The 22,710-nt window shown below is 35.8% G+C and overlaps 1 pseudogene; it reads left to right on the forward strand.

Moving 5' to 3' along the window:
• The first annotated feature begins 19,147 nt into the window (after positions 1-19,147).
• Positions 19,148-22,562, forward strand: LOC133777840 (uridine kinase-like protein 3; annotated as a pseudogene).
• The last annotated feature ends 148 nt before the right edge of the window (positions 22,563-22,710 follow it).

A 22,710-nucleotide genomic window follows, 5' to 3' on the forward strand; every position in this document is an offset into this window, starting at 1 on the left:
TAATTAATGATGACATTCATTTCCAATTTAATACCATCTGTGGGACCGGGCCCAATTGGTGGTAACTCAATTGGATTGGCCGAAAGGAAAAAAAATGTGTTAATGTAGTACAAACTCATATTAGGCAGCTTGGCACTACCTAACATACTTATATTGGTGTAATCTTATATCGAGTTCTACTTATTTGAATTTAATAAGTATTATGTAATATCGCTAACTAATTATGAAATGTCACCTCATATAGTGTTGGATATCTTAAGGTGTCAAATAGCAACACTAAAAATTAATCTTACATATATAATAAATGATTATCTAACCGAATTTATTGTCACTTGGCTTGACATGATATTTTTAAGGGTTTATACTTTTTTGGACATTGTATTTTTTTACTTTTTTGTTTGGACCTCGTGTTTTGAAAAATTATTTTTTGAACCATGTGTTTTGTAAAATAGTTCAAATAGACTCATAAACCCGATTTTGATCAAAGTATTTTTAACTAAAATTAAAAATAATTTACCAAACTAACAATTCATAACAAAATCATAATTATTCTACCTAATAATTGTATTGGTTTTGAGATGGAATTTTATACTTCTTACCATAGATCACATTTTACTTCAAAATATTTTTCCATATTCTAACACTGAGGGACCCCATCCCACATGTCGTATGCCTTCACTTGGCCACCACTGCTACTAGTCATTGTGGGAAAAATGGTGTGATTATTTTGAGTAGTGTTAAAGAAAGAGAAGATCGTCTCGGGGAGGAGACTGTGGCTAGCGGTGGACGACGGAGAGGAGTGGAGCAACATGTGTGCCGAAGGGGAATGCTACTATGTACGACCACATGAGAGTGGGTTGGTGGTAATGTGTGTTAATGTGACTTTACTTAGTATATTTGGAATAATGATATGTGCACCAAGATATTATATCAACTGACGTAGCACTATTAAAAAAGTAGGTCTCATCTGAAATAAATTTGATTAGTTAAATAAAACTATCACATCTATTTATGTAATGATTTATCAATAATCAACTCAATAAAACATATACACACTATTAGAAAAAGGACATGGTAAAAAGAAATAAAAAGAGAGATTGTAAAAATTACACCTCTTTCTTCATCAAAATTATCCTTTCTATGCATATATAGATTAGTGTAGTAATGTTTTCTTAATGCCTGTTTTTATTGACTCATCATATGGTTCTAGAATGAATAATCTAAGGTTTTAGTTAACTCATAAGGCCTTAACAATAGATAAAATTCTTATTAATAATAAAGAAAACACTAGTAAAAGTCTCATTACACACACAAATAAATAAAATAAAATAAAATAGGAAAATAAAAGTATCAAGAAGTTGGATCAATGAGAAAAAACAAGCAATTGAAAATTTCTTCATTACTATCTACAATATTCAAGATACAAAGAATATAATAATAATAACCATTTGATGGTTATGAAAATGATCAATACTACAAATAAAGGTACCCTCTAGTAACAACTTTTTAGTCACAACATATATGATGGACCAAAAATAAGTATGTTTTAAATATTTATATCGCAAACGCACGAATCGTTCATATAGAATAGTGATCGTGTAATCAAGGATGTCGAACCCAAAGAAGTTGTCTAAAATCGAAAAGAAAACTATTTTAAACCAAAATTAATAAATTCTAACATAGCTCCAAAGATTGTTGAGATTTTTGTATAATGAAAATAAAATAAAAGATAATAATAAAGAAATCAAAGACAATAAATAAAAATAAATTAAAAATAGAAATCAAGATAGTAAAAGAAGATTATTAAGGTGCTAGAATCCACAAAATATAAGTTGAATAATATTTATAAGTACATTGATTCCCAAGTTTTAGTGATAGTTAAAATAAATCAAACTATCATTTTCCAAATAGATTTATAATTTTAAGCACAAATTACTTCTAAAAATATAAGATTTTTCTTCACTTTTTCAAAATTATAATTTCAAAGTATTGAATGTGAATCAACCTAACGAAACAACAAAAATTCAAATAACATTATTTATAAGGCAAAACATAATATTTTTGTTCTAAGCATTGGATGTGTATGATTTAATGACACATCTTACACAAAGAATCTTATGTTTTTGCACTAATGAATAACAAAGTGTAAATATGTTTGCTAACAATAAAAAATACAAGATATTTAAGATGAAAGAAAATATTTGAAAAAGAAAATCCATAAACTTTGTTGCACAAAATGAGAAATCAACATACAAAATAAACACTATCTAGTTACATATTGTATCATCATCACCTTAATAATCTTAAAAAGATTAGAAACTCATAACTGGACTAGAAATTACAAACCAAAAAATTATACACATAAATAGGAAAATTTGGAGGAGAAACGCCCAAATTTTTCCTCTAAAAACTCATAGAAAATTAACCAAAAAGAAGATGAAGATGAAGAAAATAGAGATGTTTGAAAGTCTAGAACTTGTGTAGTGTAACATCTCCCAAAAATCAAGCACACCCAAAATGGTCTTGAAAATTCCCTATTCATAGCCAAAATGATAGTATTAAAATAATCAATTTAAATTAATTAAATTGATTAAATTAATAATAATATAGTAAATATGGGTAAATTATATGGTATAATGATGATTTTTTGGTAAAATGTGTAGAAAAATTTGAATAAAAAATTAGTATTTTAGACAAGGGGACAAAGTGACAATTTGTTGGCTCAAAAAGGGTAAAAGTTTGGGTTTTAGGTGGGCCGAATACTGTTGGAGAAATATTGGCGGGTTGGGCCTGGCAAGGGAAAGCTTGTTGGGGAGGCTTCTTTCGTGGGCCTGGTGCAGCTGGCCCGTTGGAGTGCCAGGAAGGCTGTGAAGGCTGGGGCAGCTTCTGGGCTGGGCTGGTGAGTTGGGCCAACTGGGAGGAGGCTCGTGGGCTTGCTGGCAGCTAAGAATCTTCGGCTGGGGCAGCTGGAAGCTTAGGCTGAAGCTACTTGGGCCTTAGTTTTCAGAATTGCTAATTTTTTTGGGCAGTTTACACATTTATACATATAAGAATAAATAATAACAATTTTGTTAGGGATAAAATAATATAACCAAAATATATTAATTATTGTTGTATATAACTGATTTCATTTTATTTAACAAAATATTACATTTCCTTAATTTACTCACATACTTGATAACTTTCCTAAAATAGCTTAATTAATCAATTTGTTGACTTATTACTAATTTATTTTATATAAGATTTGACTACTAAAAAATCATTATTACTATTTGAACAATGAATGTGAAGCTACAACCAACTTGAAGATCATACCAATATTAAGGTGGCGTGGATTATTGAGAAAATTAAGTATTTTGGGTACCGATTGGTAGTTATTTATTATTTATTTTATTTTTCTTCTTATGTTTCATTCAAATCTAATACAAAATTTAAACTTTTACCCAACTTATGTATTGGATGCATCTGATTTTAATAAAAGTTTATTATAGCACACTTGTGATTTATATATTTTATGTCCATTTTATATATGTTCTCTTTCATACTTTGACGTTTATTATGGCTAATTTCTTTTAGGACATTCATATTTATTATAGGATATGACATACAATTTATTTCGTCTTAATTTTTATATTGCTTACATATTCATTTTATATGTAAGAAAACTAAATGTAGTTTTTATTTTATTTAATATTACCAAAAAGTATATAATTATATAAAAAAAATACCATTAATTATATAATTAAATAAATGATCATTTTTTATGTATAACATAATAATTAGTGGTAGTTTTTATTTTTATTTTTTAAAACTTTGATGTTCATAATGTTATTTTCATTGGATACTAAAAAGTATATTTTTTTCAATTATTTATATCATCAAGGTTATGCTTTTATTGTATATGGGATACCAAAAGGTATTAAAAATAAGAAAAGAAAAAAGTATTTATAAAAAATAAATATTGATGGATACAAATTAGTATTTTTCTAGTTGTTTAATTGATCATTTTTATAATATATATGTTTGCAAGTGTGTTAACAATGGATATTTTTTTATGTAATATACTCGTAAGTATGTATTTATATATAATATTTGGAAAGAGTATTCAAATTAATAAACAAATACATTTAGCTACCCATGAGTACCACTGTAGTTAGATTGAAGTTGCTATAGTGTTTTCTTTGTTGTTCTTGGCTGCATTTCACTTGATTGCAGTGGAATCTTGTTGTTGAAATCTAACAAATATCATAATTACATTTGAGATGAGATGAATTCCAATTAATTGGGATTGATATATAAGAGTATCAATAAACTATCCGTAAGTAAAAATTGTCAAATATTGATACGGGGAACTTTCAAGAGCAATATGTTACATTTAGTTACCATCATATAAAAGTATCCAAATCATGGAAAATAATTAACTAATTATGGTTATGACAAAATGGGTCTTTCAAAAACAAAAATATATGTAACATTTATATAATAATTTGATACAAATAAGTATTTAAAATTTGTCATAGATTTAGATACTATTGAGTATTTAGCTATGATTTTGATAAATATAAGTATCCAAAGTAACATTTACCTACTAATTTTATACTGGTAGACATCAAATTACAGTCATTGATTTAGATACTATTGAGTATTAAGTTACTATATTAGTAAATACAAGTGTTTAAAATAACTACAAAATTCAAAACAAAAACTAGTTAATAACGGTGATTATAAATTATTTTGTACATATAAACAAAAATCACAAGAAATTTCATAATAGACATATAAACTAAAAAAGGAGTAAAATTTTAAACTAATACAAAAGTTATATTGAATTCATAAGTTATTATTATGTAGACCACAAAATATATACCCATAGACAGGGAAAAGTAAAGGAAATATTGGAACAATGCGTTTTTTTTTAAGAAATAAAGTGATTCAATAATAAAAGGGCCAAGAAAACAAGGAAATAAAATGATGTATCAAAATGGTAAGTAACAAACACCTTATTAAATTAAAAAAAAAATAAGAGGTACAATAAAATGGTAAATAAATTTGGAATATATGCTATTTAGGTTAATTAATATTATAATGTAGGTATATTAAAATATGCATAACAAATTAGTAATTAATTACAATATAATGTAAGTGAGTGTAAATCTTCCAATTTTTTTTCATTCTTTTCCTTGAAAATGTCATTTTTTTTCCTTTATTTTTCTTTGTTTTTCAAGCACCAACAATACAATAATTTCCTACAAAAAACATAAATTACATTAAAACTAAATATTTTTAATAATAAAATTTACAACAAAATTTTCATGAAAATTTTAATTTAAACTTAATTTAATTTAACATTTTGTTTTAATAAAACACACATTTTTTACTTCTAACTAAACACAATAATTTAAATAATTAAACTACACAAAAATATATAAAATCATGATAAGACTAATAAATTCAAAATTACTTAAAAACTTAATAAATCAATTAAAAACTCAAGAATTAAGCAACAATTAGCACATAAAAAGTGGTAAATTAACTCTATTTTGTAGAGTTATCAATATATTTTGTGTGACTAAATATTATTTTTAGTCACAACAAAAAATTAGCTGTGACTAAAAAGTCATACTTAATCACAAGTTGTCACTAATATAGTTTTAGTCACAACCTATTATTTTTAGTAAAAAAGTTTGTTAGGACTAAAAATACATTAAGTGGGAACAAATTATGATTTTTATAACTAATATTTTTAGCCACAGACTTTTTAGTGATGACACAAGTAAAAAAAAATTCTTTAGTCACAAATTTTTTACTTGTAGGTACAACATTTATTGGGACTAAAATTAAGATTTTTTGTATTCACAATTTAGCAACTTTTTCATTATTTACTTTACCCCCAAAATAATCCAAGTGTGGACAGGCAATATGTTTTATGTTTATTTTAGTATTACTATTATTATTGAAACCATTGTTTAGTTACAAATTGAGAAATAAACTGTTTCCTATATATTAGTGAATATTTTTTTATTTAATTATTTTAAAATATATATAAATAAAATAACTATATATAAAATAACTTATTAATTTGAAATAAGAGGCCGTGATTGGTTGTTTCAACGGTTATTCATTAATTTGCAATGTTATCAAATACAGTTATTTATGTTAGTTATTTTTAGATAAATATTATTATTTAAATTTGATTTTTAAATAGAAGGTTGTTATACTGTTTTTCAGAATTTTTTCAATATTAAACTAATTTAGGATATTCTATGTCATATTTAATTAATTTACTATTATTACAATTATTGTTATCAATATTTATATTTGAATTTTAAGTTTTTCAGTGCTTATTAGTAATTTTATTTTTTTCAGTAATTTATTAGGGAAAATTTGAGATATTATTATTATTATTATTATTATTACAGCTTGATATAATTTAATAAACAATTATTGTAGTCTTATTGCGTCAATATTTGCCAAGTTTGATCTCCATTCTTTTTCAATGCCCACATATATACAAATTATATTATCAAAAAGAGGAAATTAAAAGATCTTGCACCCCAAGACGCTCTCATATAATAACTATACATAAAATTAGAATTAATGACAGAGCGAGAATTATCAACAGAACGAGATTTACCTCTAAGATAAGCTTAAAAGTCATGATACTATCACAAGCATCTTTCTCAGGATGATATTTGGATGCTACACACAAGAAGGATGAAGAATTGTTGATGCAGACTTTAATAGTGTCGTTGGTTCAGAGTTAGCTATTTGATACTTCTTTGCACTTTGTTGCATGAGACTCTTTAGCAGTTGTGACTGCTTTCTTTAGAGATGTTCATTTTTCCAATGACTTCTCAAGTCTTTGTTAGAGGATATTGCAAGTTCATTGTCCAATTTTCCAAGAGTATCCTTAATTCATGTTCATCATTATGGATTAATTATGCATACTCTTTGGGTGGATGAAGAACTTGTTTTGCTCCTAATTTTATAGGATGCATGACATTATGAATTTTTTTTCAATGATAATAGATTTCATTGCAACAAAAAAAAGTATTGCGAACTCAATAAAGTTGATTTCTTTTGGTGGGTTGTTATTTTGAAGACTCGTGGTCTTATTTTCTGCAATCCAATAAACAATAGTAACGTAATTTAATCATTGGTGGCATTATTATTCTCAACAATCCATTGAACATGCTTCTTATTCTCTTGCAGTTATCACTGACATTAGGTTGGGACAATTCCGATCAAGATCGAACACATAAGGTCAACCATGGTGGATTAGATCGACCATATCTTAGACCAAAATGGTATCAAGTTTTATGGGAAAAGAAAGGCTTATATAGGGTAAGGAAATTCTCGGGTGTACCTTAAAAAATTGGCATACTGGTGCACCCCCTTTTTAGTTTTTGCCTTTAAAGTATTTTCAGCGTAATTTTTTTTTATGATTGTATATATTGTAGTTATTTAGAACGTTCTGCAAATTTTTAGTAAATTATAAATAATTTACAGTGCCGAAAAATAAAGTTCAAATAGTTTGTTACACGGGTGACTATTTTTTTATGTGCGTGGAAAATAGCTTATTTGAAAATTGTTTTCGACACAATAAATTATTTGGAATTTCCTGAAAATTTGCAGGATTCTCCACATAATTACAATATACACGCCCATAAAAAAAAATTACGCCGAAAATACTTCCCAAACCAAAAACTGAAGAAGGTATGCACTGGTGTGCCCTTTTTTAGAGGGTGCACCAAAAAATCACCCTATAGGGTATACAAATTTTTCTATATTTAGGAACTTTGTTTCTTCTTTTTTTTTGTTCCAGATTTTAATTATTATTTTTTTAAAAAAAAAGCTATATTAATGTAAAAATATATAAAAAAAATCTATATTAATGCAAAAAAACCCTCAAATTAAGTGTGAAAATATACAATTTTACATTGATCATTGAGCATTATAAAATTATTCCACCTATTATTGATAATTATAATGATTGATTTTAGCATAAAAAATATACAAGGAAAAAAGAAAGAAAGAAAAAGTGTAGGGAAGAAATTAATAAAATAAATATAAATAGGATTGTACGCCCTGATTTTCCAGTGGGCTGTTATCGAGCTGAGATGTGGCCTAATTATGTCAGCCACGTGGATACCCCATGACCGGAGCTTCCGTCGTCAGGTCCTACCTCTTTAGCTCGAGGTAGCCAAAAGGTCCGTCAAGATTACTCAAGGGCCGAGTCAGGACTTTGAAGGCCGCAGGTCGAGAGGGCATCCAGCTCGGGGTACGAACTGAAGTTGGAAGCTATGAACTTTTATAAAGTCAACCACGCAATGTAAACGTGCATATATCAGACATCACGTGTCTGATATATCCCTGAATTCTCGGACACGCAGCATGAACGTGCGTATTCAGACACCCATGACTGGGTTGGGTCGTGCAGCCCAATATCCCCCTTACCTGTTGATTAGACCACACTTCATTTGTCAGGGTTTAGGAATTAATCATGAATGTCACAGAAGTGACATGATGGGTAAGAAGGTCACGGGATGACCCCCCTTACCAACTTCCAGGTGCCCTCTCCTACAAATATGGAGACCCTGGGAGTTGCAAGGGGTTGGATTCTATTGTGTAAAAAAGTACCCTATAAAGAATACCAAGCATATGGCAATAATATTGGCTGGTGGAGTAGAAGGATTTTAACCTTTGAACCACCTAAAAACGTAGTTGTGTCATCAATCCATAAAAAGATCATTTATCGATTTCGGTTCATTATTAAGCACTAATCTCTTTCTCTTATTTTCATAATTACCTGTTGGCGAAGAACCGCATCAACAGATTGGTGCTTTCGTTAAGAGCTAGTGAGATTGGTGCTATCGCAAACATCCAACTATGGTGACCACTCGATCAAGACACGGTAACGAGGCGGAACAACATGATGGGCAGGAGGCTCATCATGCCGCCATCTCCGGTGAGCAAAATCCTGATGTCCAGCAGCGGCCGGGCAAGCAGCCGATAGGCCAGGATGACACTAGAAGTTCGGCACCCTGGCCACCTAATCCAAACCCGGATTTTTACACAGCGGTAGAGATGGAGAATGCTCAGTTAAGGAGCCAACTGGTGAAAGCTAGTCAGCAAATTAAGGAGGTGTTGGCCCGACTACCCCCTCTTACAACAGACGCTAACGTCGGAAAGAGGCAAGGCGAGACTCGTAAGTCCTGCCAGGGTAATCAGTCCAGGCCTAGCCACTCAAACAGACCTCCGACATCCAACTCTATTCCCTTATCGCATCGTCGAGAGGAAACTTCGAAGAAATACCTAGAGCCGAACAACAGTATAGCCGCTCGGTCCGAACTTCAACTCCCAGCTCACAGCCAGCCTCGAGCGCGCCCAGGAGGGCTCGAGGGAATTCTAGAAGGAGATCCGGGGAGGGCTCACAGCACCAGCCCGTCCCCACCAGCCGTCCTGCGCCTCGTCCAAATCGCCAGGCGCGGGGCCCGCAGGTTGGCAGGGCCGAGAGGCCCCCACCTAACTTGATCCGCCCTGACGGAACCAGGATTGCATCCCCGGTCAGGCATCCTCCGTCACCAATAAGATATCCATCTCCTCCTCGCCCTATCTGAGATATTCCAGGTTATGGAAGCAGTAGCAGGAACCCGCCATCCGCAGGACCTTCCCATCATAGCAGGGCACCCAGAGGGAGCCCGAATCCTCCCCCAGAGGCGGACTCCGAGCTTCTCTAACGGGAGCTACTGGACCGGCAGTCGCCGGAGTGACCTTTCTGACGGAGACCTGCGTCAGCGCTTAAGCTCGGTGCAAAACCCTCAAGCCACCCCAAGGGGCAACCTACGAGATCACCTTAACTCTCATAGGGGGGACCTGGTAGGAGGTGGCAGCCATGCTCGCTCAGGGGGAGACCTGTCCAAGGTACGTAACGGCGGGATTGCCCCAAATAACCTATCTTAAGATAGGAGGGGTAATAACCCACCAACCGTATACAATGGATCCGGAGTTGTTGAACAGCCCCGGAGTAACTAAGGAAGTCGGGACAAAACCCTTGAGCGCCTGGCTCAGATGGAGGAGCTAATGAGGAAGCTCCTGTCGGAGAAAGAGAAAGACGAATATGATTCGGCGGACGACCTTCAGCTCTTCACCCCCAGCATAACAACAACGGCATACCCATCCGGTTTCTGTATGCCGCACCTGTCCAAATTCAACAGAGACGGAGATCCGTCGGATCATCTAGGGATGTTCAATAACCTGATGATGGCCCACAACATTGGCCCTGAGCTGAGGTGTCTGATATTTCCCTCCACATTGACTGGACCTGCCAGACAACGGTTCAAACAAAGCAAGAAACAATCAATCAGCTCCTGGAAAACCTTCTCTGCTGACTTCAAAAGGGCATTCCGAGCCTCCCAGGCTGGCCGCGTCAAGGTCGACTCCCTGGCTAACGTGAGGCAACAACCTGACGAGCCTTTGAAGGCTTACCTGAGCAGGTTCGCGAACGTTGCTGCTCGGGCCAGAGACGCAGATGACAGCTCCAAGCTCATGGCTTTGAGAACTGGAATCCTCGTCGGAGTGCACAGGATTCCGGGAGGATCCTGTAGAAGACTCACCCCAGGTCACCTCGGCCCAGACGTCGTGGAAGATCTTTGTGGATGGCTCATCCAATGAGAACGGCTCCGGGGCTGGAATCATTTTGATATCCCCTGAGGGACATAGATTCCACTCGGCGCTGAGATTCGAATTCAAGGACTCCAACAACGAGGCCGAATACGAAGCTTTGCTGGCCGAGCTAAGAATAGCCTAGGAGCTGAAGGTGAGCTCCGTTAAGTGCTTCAGTGACTCCCAGCTCGTGGTAAACCAGGTGCTAGGTGAATATCAAGCACGAGGAGCCAAGATGGCCGCTTACCTGGCCAAGGTAAAAGTCGAACTGTCCGCGTTCAGGTGAGGCTCAAACGAGCAGATACCTCGGGAGTAGAACGCCAACGCAGACGCCCTTGCCAAGCTCGCTACCTCTGGGGAGACGGAGACGCTGGGGTTAGTACCGGTGGAATTCCTGGAAAAACCAAGTATAGAAAAGGTCGGGGCGGAGGTCGAGATGATTGACGCCAGACCGACCTGGATGACTCCCATCCTTGAGTACCTCACCGAGGGGAAGTTACCCGAAGGACGTAATGACGCACGGCAGGTACTGTACCAGGCTCCAAGGTATACGATGATAGATGAGGTGCTATACCGACGTGGGCACTCCCTACCTCTCCTACAATGTGTTCTGCCAGGCGAAGCAAAGGCCATCCTGTAGGAAGTGCACGAAAGTTTTTGCGGGGATCACACTGGGGGGCAAAGCCTGGCCCTAAAAGTCTTAAGGCAAGGGTACTACTGGCCCACTCTGTCAAAGGACTCGATCTCGTATGTCAAGAAGTGCGACAAGTGCCAGCAATTCGCCACAGCTGCCCGAGCTCCCCCCGTCGAGCTGTAGATGATCTCCTCCCCATGGCCATTTGCAGTTTGGGGAATCGACTTGGTTGGCGCCCTCCCCGCTGGAAAGGGCAGGGTCCGCTACGCCGTGGTGGCTATCGACTACTTCACAAAGTGGGCTGAGGCTGAACCTTTAGCAACAATAACTTCCAAGAAAGTCCTCGACTTCATGGTCAAGAGCATTATCTGCCGGTTCGGGCTATCGAAGAAAATCGTATCCGACAATGGGACTCAGTTCGATAGCGACCTCTTCACCGAATTTTGTGAAAGGTACGGAATCGTGAAAAGTTTCTCCCCCGTGGCCTATCCTCAGGCGAACGGTCAGGTCGAAGCTGTCAATAAGACACTAAAGGCGAGCCTTAAGAAAAGACTAGACGAAGCCAAGGGGGTCTGGCCAGAACAGCTCCCCTAGGTTCTGTGGGCATACCAGACCTCGCATTGGACTCCTACGGATCATACTCCTTTCTCTTTGAATTTTGGGAGGGAGGCAGTCCTCCCCGTCGAGATCAAGGTATCTTCGCATCGAGTCCAGGCATATGACCAGGACCACAACCATGAACTACTTTGCGCCTCTCTCGACCTGATTGATGAAAGACAAGAAGATTCGCAGCTTCAGCTCGCGCATTACCAGCAAAAAATCACTCGTTACTTCAACTCAAAGGTCAAAAAATGCGCCTTTAGCATTGGCGACCTGGTCCTCAGGAGAGTCTTCTTAGCCGGTAAGGATCCAAAAGATGGAGTATTGGGATCGAATTGGGAGGGGCCATATCAAATTACCGAAGTCATCAAGGAAGGAACTTACAAATTAGCTCGGCTAAATGGAGGGGCATTCCCACGAACTTGGAACGCCATCCATTTGAAGAGATATTATCGATAACACCCTTGTAAGGCTTAAAAGCCATTTCCTTTTTTTTATTTTTGTTAAGCAATGAAAATTAAATATTTGTTTTTCATTGTGAATATTTGTGGGTATAATATCAAGTAACCACGAAAGACCCTTTCCTAGTTACTTAGGGGGCATATGGTGCCTGGATATAACCAGGTCGCCTTAAAGGCTTAGAAGTTGATTCAAATCAAGTGATCGTTGTTTTTCTTAAAAAACACGAGATATTGATAAAGGATTAACGCGAACTAAGCTCTACCTTGGATATAACCAGGTCGGTCCAAAACTTAGAAGTTAATTCAAATTGATTGATCGGTATTTTTTCTTGAAAAGCACAAGATATTAGTCAAGAATTAACGCGAACTGAGTTTTCAAATTAACGTCCTGGATATAACCAGGTCCTAAAAACTTAGAAGTTAATTCAAATTGATTGATCGTTGTTTTTCTTAAAAAGCACAAGATATTGATAAAAATTAACGCGCACTAAGTTTTCAAACTAAGGACCTAGACATAACCAGGTCATAAAGCTTAGAAGTTAATTCAAATTGATTAATCGGTGTTTTTCTAAAAAAGCACAAAATATTAGTCAGGAATTAACACGAACTAAGTTTTTCAAAGCAATGACCGAAATGCATAGAGGCAAAAGGAAATAAACCAATTAAAAGTAAAAATTGATAAAACCAATTGTCTCGAGGTGGAAAAACCTCATACAAAAGTTCCAAAAAAATGATGATGATAATAAATGAGTGGGTCCGAAAAAGAAAGGCCCTAGGCTCCACCGGGCTGCCCTGTGGAGGTCGCCGTCTCGCCCTCCTGCTCGGCAGCTGCGGAGGCGTCCCCGGTCTCAGAAGGTGCCTCTTGCTAGAGGCGAGCTTTGAACCCTTCCTAGAAGACCTCCCAGTCCGCTCCTAAGAAGGAGAAGTCGTCGTCCGAGTTATAGACCCAGCAGTGGTAGAGCATGTCCTCCATGGCGGAGCTGGAAGCTGCCTCCTCCGTTTCCAGGGCGGCCTTGGCCTCCTCGGCCCCAGTCTTCGCAGAGTCTAGCTCGACCAGCGCGGCAGCAAGGGCGGCTTTGGTGGCCTCGGCCTCTTGAAGCTTAGGACGGGCTTCATCCAGCTCGGCTTGCGCGGCCGCCGAAGCATCCTTGGCTTCTTTTTCCTTCTGTTGGGCCGTCTGCAGGGCGATCAAGGCAGTTTGATGGGCGGCCAAAATCGTCTGATGCTCGCCCCTCATCTCCTCGAGCTGGGCCCTGGACCTGGATATGCTCCGGTGAAGGGCCAAGACACTCTACAAAAACAAAGAGGCAACTGCCTTAAAAAAAAAAAAAGAGAGAGAGAAACAGGGCAAGGCATGGTAATCAAAGATCATAAAAGGGTAAAGTCAGCTTACCGTTAGAGCCATTCCCAATGAAGTTTCCATTACATTCTCCGGGCTCCTTGTTTCGATGGCCTCCAGGTCTCTCTCGGTGGCGCGGTAGAAGTGGTCGACAGCGTAGCTCTCCGTCTCATACACCATCCCCCGGAAGACGTCAGGAATCTTCTCCAAGGCCTGGGGGTCAACGGGAATGCGCACATCCGGGACTACGGCCGTCAGAGTCCCAGCCTCCGCCTCCACGTCTCGAGCAGGGGACAGAGCTCGTGGAGGAGGCGGGGGCATCTTCTCCACTGGCAGAGGAGGAGGTACCTTGGCCAGGGCAGCCAGGCCCTGGTCTTTCCCCTGTGCAGGGGATTTGGATGGTGTCCCGATGGCTGAGCATAGGCTAGGCCATTTAATGCGGTTCTCGGAAGACGTACCGTCACCAACCACAATGTTCCACGTATTCGGCGCCTGCGTAAAAGGTGGAATATGGAGAGTCCATGGAGAAGCCTAAAAGGCCCTAATGTGGCCCTACACGACGGCGTGTACCACGAGCAAGGGCTTGGGGGCAGATGTACGCCCTGATTTTCCAGTGAGCTGTTAGCGAGCTGAGATGTGGCCTAATTATGTCAGCCACATGGATACCCCATGACTGGAGCTTCCGTCGTCAAGTCCTACCTCTTTAGCTCGAGGTAGCCAAAAGGTTCGTCAAGATTACTCAAGGGTCGAGTCAGGACTTTGAAGGCCGCAGGTCGAGAGGGCATCCAGCTCGGGGTACGAACTGGAGTTAGAAGCTATGACCTTTTATAAATTCAACCACGCAATGTAAACGTGCATATATCAGAGATCACATGTCTGATATATCCCTGAATTCTCGGACACGCAGCATGAACGTGCGTATTCAGACACCCACGACTGGGTTGGGCCGTGCGGCCCAATATCCCCCTTACCTGTTGATTAGACCACACTTCGTTTGTCAGAGTTTAAGAATTAATCATGAATGTCACAGAAGTGACATGATGGGTAAGAAGGTCACGGGATGGCCTCCCTTACCAACTTCCAGGTGCCCTCTCTTATAAATATGGAGACCCTAGGAGTTGCAAGGGGTTGGATTCTATTGTGTAAGACAGTACCCTGTAAAGAATACCAGGCATATGGCAATAATATTGGCTGGTGGAGTAGAAGGATTTTAACCTTTGAACCACCTAAAAACGTAGTTGTGTCATCAGTCCATAAAAAGATCATTTATCGATTTTGGTTCATTATTAAGCACTAATCTCTTTCTCTTATTTTCTTAATTACCTGTTGGCGAAGAACTGCGTCAACAAGGATATTTGTGTAATTACCCAAATTTCCTAATAACGTTTAAGACCTTGATTAGGAGGCCAGGAGGGCCATAATTGATTTATTATGTTATTAAATAATAATATGCATGTGTTAGGTGTATTAAATATGCATGTGAACCCATTTGTGATTAATTGAATGATTTTCATATTTTGGCCATTTCGGGCATATTGGGACATATATGATATGTGTGTGGTGCTTTATTATTATTTGGTTATGCTAGGGTTACTCAACACGAGATGATTCTAGGAGGTAAGCTAGTGAGAAAGTCACAACATATTTATACTTGACTCGGAGTGAGTCAAGGGGCATTCAGCACATTACCGTGTTAGTGGGTAATGGGAATAAAAATTTGAAGATAAATTGGGAGTTAGTAAGATCAGGGTGAAATTCTGGAGGTTTTGACTATTTTGCCCCCGGGGACATTTTTGGGACCCCGAGCGTTAGGATTTATTTGAAGCTACTTAAGCTTGAAGTAACCTTTTAAGAAATAAAAAGAATGTTCTCTCTCCCTCAAAGTTCCATTTTCGTCTCCCGATCGCATTTTCGTTGAGTTCTAGGACTCAGATTTAAGCGAGATTCGAGGCATAGTGATCCTAGGGAAGATTAGAAGCTTATTAGTTGGAGGATTTAGTTGGGAAACAACATAATCGGAGGTAATCCAAGTTTTAAGTTCTAAGTTTTTAAAGTTTTTAAGCTTGAATTGGACTTTGTGTTTTGATGAGTTTTTGATTGAATTAAAGATTGGGTTTTATGGGTTTTGGATCATGGGGATGTTTGGGAACTTTTATTTTTGAGTTTGGAGATGTTTTGATAGGTTTTTGGAAGGTTTTAAAAAGGAGAAAACGAGGAAAAATGGTTGGTTCGAGGTTGGGCCGCGACCCTGTTCTAGGGCGCCGTGGCCCAAGCTTGCTGAAGAAGGAGGAGGGTCGCGGCCCTTAACAGAAAAAGTTTCCAGAATTGTGTTTTGTTAATGGGAACCTAACTCTAAGGCCCTGTGATCGATCCTACTACCTAGTTGAGTGGGATTCGACATCCTGGAGGCTTGGGTTGGGTTTGGAAGTATTTATATACTCATTTTGATGAGGTTTTATATTATGGTTGTGACTAAGTTATCAATAGGGGCTTGGAATCAGGATCATGCTTGTGGCTTGTTTATTGGTAACATGTGCTTGGACCAAAGGTAAGAAAACTGCACCCCATATATGACATTCATGGACATTATTGAGGCATGTTGAATGTTTAAAAGTGGACATGGATTGCATATTAAATGCTAGCAAATCTTGCTTCTTGTGAATGACACTGACTTACTAGTCATAATCGACAATGGTGTCAGATCCGTCTGTGAAGCTGTGACTTACTAGTCAAGTTCATCAACGATACTGAGCATTGGTTGTGTGTTACTGACCTAAGAGTCAGGAGCGGCATAAGCGTCACGAGCACAGAGCCGATAAAAAGATTAGATCTAATCGACATCGGTATTAAATGACTCATATGGAGCATTAATGCTGGACCAACCCTAAGGTCGATGAAAATTATAAGCGCTTGTCTAATCAACATCGGCATTGAATGACTCATATAGAGCATTAATGTCTGACCGACCCTAAGTTCGATGAATATTGGCATTGAATGACTCATATAGTTACAACTGTCACTCTTCTATTTAGGGCTATAAGCCCAGCATGGTTACCAGAACTACCAGTGTTAAATCACTCATCTGATTAGGATTGAATTGATAGTCATCCACTCAGGAGGGCAGGATTCCTTATCCTGGATACCCATCATTATTTGAACTTATTTGCATGTGTGATGAAGACTATTACTGCTAGGCATGCACTTTATGATTTGATGACATGTTATTATTGTTCATGAGCATATTGAGTTTTCTTGCTGGGCTTCGGCTCACGGGTGCTATGTGGTGCAGGTAAAGGCAAAAGAAAGCTGGACCATCCTTGAGTTTGAGAGCTTAGGTGACGATGTGTACATATGCAGCTGCTCGACCGCCACGACCGAGGGTTGAAAGAGGAACTAGGGTTAAACCCTATTTTGCTGCTTAGATCGGCTAGTTGTAAATACTTTCTTGTAATTAACCTTTGAATAATATTTTTGGGATCCCAATGTATATGGTAAACGTTTTAGTGAAACGTTATATCTTAACCAAAAAAATTTAACCTTAAACCGTTAATCATACTTAGTTACACGATTATGGCCAAATGACTCGATTAGCGAGTTTAGCACTGTATAAAACGCACACCATAACGGTCCCTAGAGTTTAGGGCGTTACAGTTTGTGTCAATAATAATGATAAAAAATGTATTTTTGAAATAATTAATTTATTAAAAATAATATAGAGATAAAAATTAGAAGTATCAAGGCTATTTTGGTAAAATAATCCTATGTTTGGTAGGAAAAAAAAGTGAAAAGAAAAAAAAATGTATTTGGTAGGAAAGAAAAGTAGAGAGAGAGAAAAAATTAAGGGAAAAAAAGTGAAGAGAAGAATATTGTGTGATGCCTACCAAAATTTTTTCCTCCAAATTAGAAAGAAAAGTTTTATAAAGGCAGACAAGTGAGAAATTACTCTATTATTTTTATAAACTAATTTTAATATTAATAAAGGAATATACTATTTTAGTCACTGAATTAATACAAAGTAGCAAATATGCATCCAAATTTTCATAAATACCAAAAAAATTTCCTATGTTTTGTTGTTCATACCAAAATGGTACCCTACACCTATTTTTAGTCAAATTTTTTTTTAAATTACGCTCACCTATATATTTTTTCTATAATTAAAATTACTTTTAATTCTTTTGATAAATAGATAATACTTAAACTTTATTTTAAAAAATATATAAACTTAAATGAATAATAAAATAATTAAAATCATGTATTACATTTTATTACTATTTAATATTTGATTTTAACTTTAATAAACTTGAAGAATTATTTATTTAAGTATATATATTTATTATAAACAAAATAAATAAGTGAGGATGAAGTGTCTTTGAAAAAATAATTTTGACCAAAAATATTACCAGGTACCATTTTGGAATGAATAATAAAAGAGATGGTAATATTTTGGTATTTATGAAAATCGGGAAGCATAACTGATATTTTGCATAAACCCAAGAGACCAAAATGACATATTCCCTATTAATAACTTAAGCATAAAAGTCCCACAAATTTTCTCTCTAATTTGAAGAGTAATTTTTTAGGAATATTTATAATTATATACATAAAATCTAAAGTATTTACAAAAATACATTCAACCAAATTATTTACATAAATATTGGTGCCACGCTACTTACCAGATTTTAAAAAAAAATTGAGAACTCCCGCTTCCTAATTTTTTTTGTTTTTTTAGGTTGTAAAAACTTACATTTTGGTTGCTTACGATATTGATAGGATACAAATTGATCTTTTTTTTTTTTTTATTAAACGCTTTATCTTTAGATCATATTGTTTCATTTGCTTTTGGTTACCTCCAAACTCATTTCTAGACATCTTAATACACAAATTAGTTATTTTCATGTTATATTATGGTATCTTACTGTTTAAGATACATTTTGGTAGCCTTCAATCTTTTTAAAGAAACTAATGGGTTGCCATATAATGTAATAAGTTACCACATAGTTTATTAAAAAAAATTAATTTAGTATACTGCATGGTAACTTTTAATAGACTTTTTTAGTCACTCGTGTAATTTACATGTCTTATTATTAATATATTTTTACGTTACCTTCAAGTCTATCTTAAAAACTAATTAGTTATCATAAAGTTACTTTCCAAGTTATCACGAATAACTTACTAGAAAATGATATTATTTAGTGTACTGCATAATTACTTTTAAAAGCTACATTTTCATTGCTTTTTATAAATAATTTTAAGATACCAATTAGTTAACTTTTAATATATGACTAATTTTTTTTTAGTATGCTACAAATTTGTACACAGTTTCTAATACATGTATCTTGCTAAAAATTCACAAAAATATAGTATATTTTTAGCCATTTAGTGGGGCACATTAGAATTGGTTTGCTTTGTAGCGATAACTAGCCTAACTATGGTATATATTTCTCCTATATGGTGCATGCTGTCTCTTTCATGTCTTTTGATGTAAAATTGCTTTTATTGTCAGATGCATTTGATAATGAGAAACTTTTAGCTTCTATGGATAAGTTGAGGAATGGGCAAGCAGTAGATATTCCAAACTATGACTTCAAGAGTTACAAAAACAATGTCTTCCCACCTAGAAGGGCAACTTTTGTTTTCTTAACATGCTGGTCTAATGAATTGCCTCTTGTTTTCTTATACTTGTCTTACTAAAGAGAAGTTATAGGAGAATTAAAGTTATTCAGTACTTACAGTATGTGCATGCTTGCAATTATCAGTATGTTTCTTATCTCTATTAGAATTCTGAATTAGAGGACCCTTACTTCAACAATATGGCGGCATATGATGTGCAGGTAAACCCTTCAGATGTGATAATTTTGGAAGGCATTCTCATTTTTCATGATCCCCGTGTTCGAGAGTTGATGAATATGAAGATATTTGTTGATACAGGTCATTTATTTTCTTTTTTATCATTTAGGCTACTTGATGTTCTTACTCTGTATTTCTGATGCTTTTCATTAGTTACTACTACAAATATGTGGTCTTGAGATGCTTATCTGACTATTTTTTTTCTAATTTATTCATTATTATACCATTACATTTGAGATTCAATTAATATAATGATTTCTTTTATAGTTTCTGCATTAACTATGGGATGCCGTGATATGTCACTTTATAGTGTTACTAAGTTGAGGCACTTCACATTGAAAATTTTTCAGTGCAGATGCTGATGTTCGTTTAGCAAGGAGGATAAGGCGTGACACAGTAGAAAAAAACAGGGATATTGGTACAGTTCTTGATCAGGTTAGCAACTATTCATGTAATTTTGTAATCATTCTTATTGCCAAGAGATTATATCTTTGAATTTGTGGGCCTCAATTAAGTTTAAAGTATCAATGAATATACCTCAGGAGATGAAACTGCAACTCTGGTGGTAATTATGTTTTGTTACTTGTTAGTAGCTAGAAATGTCAAAGTGCTGTTTTTGAAAGTGATCTTTGTGATGGATGGTTTCCTCTTATTATTTGATTAACTCTTGTTGTTTAATCATTTATGTCATTCCCTTTCACAAAATCTCCACTCGATAGGGTTGAGGGTTCACTGTTAGTCTCCGGTACTTGATCATATGAAAATGAGAGAATAATCTGATGAAAGTAGGCTACATTTTTCACCATTTCATTTTCTTAAAATGCTTTTGTTTTAATGCAGTACTCAAAGTTTGTGATGCCTGCATTTGATGCTTTATTCTTCCTACAAAAAAATATGCTGACATCATTATTCCTCGCGGAGGAGATAATCACGTGGCTATTGATTTGATTGTATAACACATCCGTACAAAGCTTGGCCAACATGACTTGTGTAAAATATATCCTAATTTATACGTTATACATTCAACTTTTCAGGTATCTGGCAAGCTTCATTCTCTGTTATTAATGTAATTTCAGCAACTTTCTATGGCACTAATTACCGGTTGACTCATGCAGATACGGGGCATGCATACCCTCATACGTGATTCACAAACAACGAAGCATGATTTTGTATTTTATGCTGATCGGTTGATTCGTTTGGTGAGTATTTGTTTCTTTGAATATAAAGTTTATTTATGGTTTTGCATTTTGAGAATGGGATTAGTCAATGAGTAATGATCTTGAAATTATTACCAGGTCGTTGAGCATGGTCTGGGACATCTGCCATTTACAGAAAAACAGGTGGTCACTCCAACTGGTAAGCTGACAGTCAAATGGAATTTTTTAGTTCTTTGTCCCTTTCAGTTTTCTGTTTTCATTTTTAATGGGTTCCTTCAGCTTATATGTGAAAAATTACTTATCATATTGTAACTTTTCCTTTTTTCTTTTTTTAAACAGGAAATTTTTTAGCATATGAGTAACATTAGCTTCTTGTCTGAATGTGAGGGCATTAACTGTTTAGCCTCAACAATTAAGTGCCACTACTCATATTAGAAAAGCAAAGCATTATGTTGTTAGTACTGCAAATCTCTAAAAAGGAAAATCTAATATTAACTGTCCTAATATGACAGTTTAGGACCCATGCTTCATAGCATGTTTGTTGTTCAAAGACTAAAGTTAGTTTATGCTGTATAGATGATACCTTCATTATTTTGTTTTCTTTTTCTAATTTTGATTTCGCTAAGAGAGTCCAATTTCTTGAAACTGTAATTGCTGATAGCTAATTTACATCTCCTGTCTTTCGCAGAGTCCGTGTATACTGGTGTAGATTTCTGTAAGAGATTATGTGGTGTGTCTATAATCAGGAGGTAATTTCGCAAAGCAATTGTGGCATGTGTTTTTTTGTCAGTTTTTCATATAAATTTTATATTTGGAAGCAAACTCTAGAGGATTTCTATTCTTGGGCCAAAAAATAAGATTCAAAGCTGTAATTTTTCACAATGTACTAATTCGATATATTCTCATTGCACACTTATTCTTGTCATTACAGTGGTGAGAGTATGGAGAATGCTCTGAGAGCATGTTGTAAGGGAATCAAGATTGGGAAAATTCTAATCCACAGAAAATGAGACAATGGCCAGCAGGTTTCGATTCCCTCTATGATTGTCTTTCATTTTTTAATCAATGTATTTCTATGATTCCATTTTTTAATCAACCTCTATGATAAACTATTGGTGGTTACAAATCATTTTGGAGATAAAATAATTAACTTTTGTCTACCCTTGAAGCCCAATACCTTGATCAATTGTGTATTTGTCCATTACTGTACAATTCTGTCTACAAAGACAGCAATTATTCTTTGGGAAAAGCTATCCTGGCTACTAAAACAGACATGCTGCATAATAGCTTTTTGTTTGGCCCAGAATTGTTGGTTAATAAAACTTCCAAGTTTAGTCTGTTGTGTTTTCTCTCTCTGTTTTTTTTTTTGGCAGTGGCTTCGATCATAAAGCACACTCTGCTGCTGATTTTTGTAGCTTAGTTTATTGTGGTGTTCTATTTGTGTTTCTCTTTTATGAGTTCCTTATGGCTTGTTGGACTTAGTCTAAACACATGGTCATGCTCTTTATTTAATCTCTCAAACTATTTCAGACTAATGAATTGGCACAACCATTTATGCTCTTTATTGCTTCTTTTTTAGTAAGCCTAATCACATGTTTGCCTTGCACACATATAATATGAGTGTCATCTAGATTCTAGGCCATTGGATCTTATATATATCTTACATCATGCAGTTATGTTTAGCTGTGGAATAAAAGAGACATTGGTAACTATGCTCTCTCTGATATATTTTACTTGGAATTTCTTAAATAAGAATAATGTTGTTGCAGGTATTGAGACATAAAAAGGGAAAGTGCGGGGTTGGTGTCATATGCAACGGTGGCGGGGGAGCTTCTTCACTTGTTCTTGAGCTCATGTAAGACCTATAATTGTTTTTGAGCTTATCTTGATTGAATTCTCCTGATCGCCTAGCCAGCTTATAAATAAAGCTAATTGGCTAACCCAATTGTACTCATCACTTGGTTCATTTTCAATAATAAGAATCAATTTCTCATCATGATTCATATC

The sequence above is a fragment of the Humulus lupulus genome, chromosome 5 (assembly GCF_963169125.1).
Source record: "Humulus lupulus chromosome 5, drHumLupu1.1, whole genome shotgun sequence".
Taxonomy (NCBI): domain Eukaryota; kingdom Viridiplantae; phylum Streptophyta; class Magnoliopsida; order Rosales; family Cannabaceae; genus Humulus; species Humulus lupulus.